At 42.1% G+C, this 6,203-nt stretch overlaps 1 long non-coding RNA gene across 1 annotated transcript; it reads right to left on the reverse strand.

The window, feature by feature from the left end:
* Positions 1–201: 201 nt before the first annotated feature.
* Positions 202–3,797, reverse strand: LOC148329645 (uncharacterized). The gene is made up of 2 exons (XR_015845640.1): positions 3,199–3,797; positions 202–1,548 (listed from the first exon to the last, which is right to left on the reverse strand). It is a non-coding gene; the product is annotated as an uncharacterized LOC148329645 (long non-coding RNA).
* Between the last annotated feature and the right edge of the window lie 2,406 nt (positions 3,798–6,203).

The following is a 6,203-nucleotide window of genomic DNA, read 5'->3' on the forward strand; positions in this document are numbered from 1 at the left end:
GGGAATGCATGCTCGTTACATCTTGCACTTATCTGCACATCATCACAGACATTCAGCACACTGTTTTTCACGCCCATAATAGAATAACAACGCCTCAGTGTGCTATTAAAGGTATATGAATAAATTAGGAATATTGTATGTCAGGTTCGCCAATTTGACATATCGTGTTCGAAAGCTAAAAGGAGAGACAGACAGCTCAAGTGGAGACAGAAAGGTTAACAAAGTTTATTTGGCAACTTCATCTTCCTTCTGTTCCCCGATGCTTTTCACACATTCCCTTTTATAACATCGGGGAATCAGATTACACTCAAGGGTGGTACAGTTCGTCTTCTCAAAAGCTGGTTTGGTCCGGTTCATCATTGGTGTGTCGTCGTGGGTCGCAGCTGACTTTGACGTCAGCATCTCTTATCAGGACCTAGCACGATGTTGCTTGCTTCAGACTCACTTCTGAAGAAGTGCCACCGCCCTTCTTTTCAACATGATATGTGCACCATGTATTGAAATAAAGTTGCGTCATGGCAAATGTATAATAACCTCCAAATATTATTCTAACATTCCCCCCTGTTTATTCTACATTTGCCCCAAATATTATCATCAATGGAATTTCCAAAGATTTAATTCCATCAAATCATTAGCTTGATAGCAAATGTAAACCCCTCTATTTTTCTTTGTTTAACTTTAATGTATTTGAGCGTTTTGGATTAACGAATAGGATCTCCCAGGTAAATTCAGTCGTCGTCATCAACTTGGTCATCACTGTCTCCTCCATCACCAGCACTTCTGTAATTAATCAAAGGATATATTTCCTGTCGTTTGGAATTTGTTGGAGCGAGAGCTGTTGAGATAAGTCGGAAAAGCAAAACGCGAATGCAGGGAATACAACAACATCCATACAGTACAAGGATTGAGGTGAACATTGTTATAGAAATCATTACAGAAAATACCATATTTTTATATTTACCAAACGTTTTGTTCCACCACTCATCCCATGCAGAGGTAGTCACACCTGAGTGTTCCTTCAGCTTATGCTTCAGGGTGCGCAAGCCTGCAATGGCTCTTGTGAGGGACCCTTCCGGAGAAGTGTTGTTAGGAATGAAAGTACAACACTGATCACCAATCACGGCGCAAACCCCTCCTTTCTCTGCCAACAGCATGTCCACCGCGATGCGGTTTTGAAATGCCATGAGTGATGTTGCTGCCAATTGTTCTTTTGGACCAATTTTACGTCACCCCAGATGGAAGGACGACGTAGGACCAATTGTTCTTTAATAGCTATAAATCCTTCTTCAATGAAGTTCCCCAATCTTTGCACGTTATAGTGTATGTAATTTATTCGATCCACATTCTTATTCGGTGTAATCCAAAGAAGAATGGACTCGAACCCCGCTGCGATTTGATTTACCAATTTATACTCATCTGGTACGCCCCTTGGTTGGCCAATTGCATCCAAATAAGTCATATCACCATCCCTCCAGGAAGCACTTCGTCTTTTCCTGGCGTAATAATAGGGGTATTCGTCAGCTTCAACTGCCCTTTGAATATCCCTTGCTGTGGATGGAAAAATAGACACTGGTAAGAGAAGTGACACCAATGCACAAGTTCCAACTGCGTCCTTTAATGAATCAAATAGTTTAGTACCCCGCACCACCACCACACATCGCTGCGTGGCAGTAGTGTACCTGCTTGGAGTACAGTTGTTTTACACCACTTGTGTTCCTGTGAGATTAACACAAGTAAAGTTAGCCACTGCCACATCGGTAGAAAAGATAGGCTTATCTTTCGTTGCCTTAATCGCAGCGTACACATCATTCCAAGCAATGCAGTCCGCATTAGGTGTTAATTTCATCATTACTTCTAAAAGGCATGTTGATGGAAGAGCTGTTGGAATTACTCATAGTAATGGTCTCGGACACATGCATGAAACACAGCTTTAAGTGCAACCAAAACTACACAACACAAAATCTCAATTTTTTATCCACGCGAAACTAATGTCAACCGAGAGACCCCTAATAGGGTAGGGTTGAGATGACTTTTTACAATGCACAAGGTGTATGTTGCTTGGGGAAACTGTCCTCGTTTTGGGCTTATGTTTCCCTGACAATTGTGTCGAGCACAGATCATACAGGCTCTTCAAAAAATCTTTTGAGAAAAAATTAAAACCCATATGTTGTATAAAATTGGTTTGGTTTGTCTTACCATACCATCCCTCCTGTTTGACATGTGTGTCAACATGTGTCAATATTGCGAAAAATATTTTTTGGAAGAATTGTTTTTTTTTTTTTTTTTTTTTTTTTTTTTTTTTTTTTTTTTTCCTCTGAACTGACATATATGCCATTAGTCAAAGTAGCTCCTTTTTCTAGCCATAGATTTTCTCTTGCATAAGACTTTGTTGTTGTATGTCTGCAATGATGTTGCCTCGCAGAACGTTATCTATCAGCGCACACACAGCCACACCTATGAATGGCTTGGTAGCTGCTTCTCCACCTCTTTTTTTTTTTTTTTTTTTTCTCTCTCTTCTCTTCGTTTTATTTTGTAAGTATTTTTGTGTACTAAGCTGACCAGTGAATTCATATTTTGTTATCCATGAGTTTAAATGTTTTACTTTTTCCGGACATTGGCTTTCTATAAATTTCTAGTCCTTACACGTCAATTGTTGTTTCGGATCCTTTTTGCTAGCTTTTTTACTGTTTGATTTCCCCATGTTTTCCTAAACTGTTCTCCAATCCCTGAACAGGCTGACAATTACTTTGTTTTAGGTAATTCCCAAGCTTCTGCTTCCCAGACAGTTGTCGGTTAAATTTCCTGTTCCAAAATGAGGTTGCAAGCCTCCATACACACTTATTCATTCACACTATTTTTCCCTTTTTATTTATTTATTTTTTTTTTTTTCCCTCGTCTTTTTTTCCCCTTATTTCTCTTTTTTTCCCCTTTCAAACGCGCGTGGAGGATATACCCCTGTTATCCCCTATCAGTGTTATAGACTATCTCTGTCTCTTCACGTAACATTGACTAGTATTCTTACGGTTTTACACAGTTTTAAAGACTTACTCTGTCTAGTCCCCACAATATCCCCACGGAATTTAACTACTTACTTGCAGAGGAGTCCGCCCTCCTGTTAACGCAGAATTTAACTACGTACCCCTTCAAATGCCCACATTTATCACACTCATTCATCACATTCGGACTTCACACACTCACCCAAGATGAGCTGAACGTCTCTCTCCGCAGCCTCCCTTCAACTTTCAGCATCCAGTAGCAAAGTCGAGGACCAGGTCCAAAAAAAGAAAGAATCCTCATCTTGTCGTGGCCACGATTGTCCCCGGTCGTCGGCTTCGCTCCTGGACGCCTCCAGTATGTTGGGTTCACGGCTCTGAAGGACCAATTGTATGTCAGGTTCGCCAATTTGACATATCGTGTTCGAAAGCTAAAAGGAGAGACAGACAGCTCAAGTGGAGACAGAAAGGTTAACAAAGTTTATTTGGCAACTTCATCTTCCTTCTGTTCCCCGATGCTTTTCACACATTCCCTTTTATAACATCGGGGAATCAGATTACACTCAAGGGTGGTACAGTTCGTCTTCTCAAAAGCTGGTTTGGTCCGGTTCATCATTGGTGTGTCGTCGTGGGTCGCAGCTGACTTTGACGTCAGCATCTCTTATCAGGACCTAGCACGATGTTGCTTGCTTCAGACTCACTTCTGAAGAAGTGCCACCGCCCTTCTTTTCAACATGATATGTGCACCATGTATTGAAATAAAGTTGCGTCATGGCAAATGTATAATAACCTCCAAATATTATTCTAACATGCATAAACACAGATTTTTATAAACTTTAGTAATAGCACAAAAGTCAGTAAAAGGCCTGAAGTGGCACACGGCTGCCAGGATGGCCGAGTGGTCTAAGGCGCCGCGTTCAGGACCCAGTCTCCCCAGGAGGCCTGGGTTCGAATCTCGAATTTCCCCATTGTGGGACTAATAAAAATAAAAAGGCAATATAAAAATCGGCGGAGGAATTTGGACTTTGACCACTGGCTCACACGAGTGCATGTGTGCGTGCACATGTAGCGTGGGAATAATCCAAATGTGGAACAAAAGTCAGTGTAACTGACATTCATTTAACTTCAATTAATGTTCTGTTTCAAAAAACATAAACCAAACGGATTTTCTGCGAGAGGTGTGATACGCCCTGGACTATAGTTGCCAGTTAGTCGTAGCGCGTATATGAACAAACATTGTCATTCACACGTGGACAATTTAGAGCAGTTCTGTCAAACATACTGCCCACGGGCCTGATCTGGCTCGCAAGTAGGTATTATCTGGCCCGCGAGAAGATTTGGTAAAGTATAAAAATAAGAATGGCGCAACTGAATAAACAGCCACTCCAAAATTCGCCAAATGGCCAACGTTAGTTGCACATGGGTAAAATAAATCTGCAAACCTAATACAATGGATTTTTACCATAACCTCAGATCTGTATATATGTATAGTAAAATTCAATGTGGCGACCTTTCGTTTAAGGTGTTATTCTTGATATTGACAGGCAATGCTCAGATGAGTAGAGAAAGTTGAACAAGGAATTAGCCTGGATGTCACTATTTTGAACACCAAGTCATGGTTTGTGTGGGGAAAAAAAACATAGTCCCACTTGGTGATAGATTTTCCTCGATGTGGCCCCTTTGCTAAAAGGTGTTTGATTTAGAGTCATTAATTAACCGGACACACTTTTGTAAAGTATGAGCAAGCTGGAGAAACTGGACAAAACTGCAGAACATACAAAATGCATATCGGGGGCCTGTTGTTCATCCCAGGGGTGTTTGATGGAGTTGAGGTCAGGACTCTTCCACACCACATTCATTCCATCCATCTTCTGTACCACTTCTCTTCACCAGGGTCGCGGGGGGTACTGCAGCCTATCCCAGCTATCTTCAGGCAGTAGGGGGGGGACACCCTGAATTGGATGCTAGCCAATTGCAGGGCACACAGAGAGGAACAACCATCCGCACGCACACTCATACCTAGGGGCAATTTAGAGTGTTCAATCGACCTGCTATGCATGTTTTTGGAATGTGGGAGGAAACCGCAGTACCCGGAGGAAACCCACGCAGGCACGGGGAGAACATGCAAGCTCCACACAGGATGGCCGGAGCCGGGATTGAACCCACGCCCGATGCTGTCTCTCACTGTGAGGCCATCGTGCTAACCAGTCGGACCACCGTGCCGCCCACATTCATTCCACCACGCCTTTATGGATATTAAGCAAAGACTTGCAGAATAAAAGCAATCCCCAAACTGTTGGAAGCACAAAACTGTCCAAATGGTCCTATTAAGATGAAGAATTTGGATTCAGGGAAAACCTTTTCTTTACAGCAATGCAGTGTTTACATTCATATTAGCGGGTCAGATGAGAACCAGTCTGAACACATGCATTATGTAATATTAATGCCCTGGACTGGTCACCTGTCAAATGCAGGTCACATACTGTATATCAGGCATCACCAAATGGCGGATTTCGGTCCGGATCCGGACGGATTGATGGTTTGGACCGGAGTCATGACCAATCTATGATAAATGTACACAAACCGATTTTTTTTTTTCAAGGCGCATTCGCAAATGTGGTCGCTGCTATTACGGCAAAAGGCGTCACTGATTTGAGCCAATCAAATCTTTTGGTTCCGATCCACTGCCAATTGCGTAGTAGACAGGAAGAGAGTGCTGCTGAAAGCGTGGCTTGCTCGCTCCAAAGTCAGCAAGGTCGATGCGTGTTGTTTTAAAAATAAATGGACGGAGAAATTGATGTTCATTCTGGCTTCAGCCGGTTTAAAAGCAGCATCATATGCTCCGAAACCGTCGCGCAACGAAACACGGCACCGCTCTTTTGCGCAAAGTTATCCGCTGAAGTCTGAGGTGAGAGCACGCAAAAACATCCAACTTCGAGCGCAGTGTTACAGATTTTTAAATTTGCGTTGTCAGCCCTGCGGCATGCAAACCAATGTTCACTAAAAGTATCATTCGTAGATTTTGGGGAAACGTTAAAAAAAAAAACAACTTTCAGTTGCAAAGGAGTGCTTAAATGCGGTTGCACATACATTATTTAAAGGAAAACACAAAGACCAGGTGTGTGAAATAATCAACCAAATTCCAATGCCACTGACTCCGTCACAAAGTCATTTTTCACATTAAGAGAAGTTAAGAAAATATTTTCAAAA

Source organism: Idiotropiscis lumnitzeri, chromosome 10 (genome assembly GCF_059441095.1).
Source record: "Idiotropiscis lumnitzeri isolate Australia: NSW breed Sydney's pygmy pipehorse chromosome 10, RoL_Ilum_1.0, whole genome shotgun sequence".
Classification (NCBI taxonomy): domain Eukaryota; kingdom Metazoa; phylum Chordata; class Actinopteri; order Syngnathiformes; family Syngnathidae; genus Idiotropiscis; species Idiotropiscis lumnitzeri.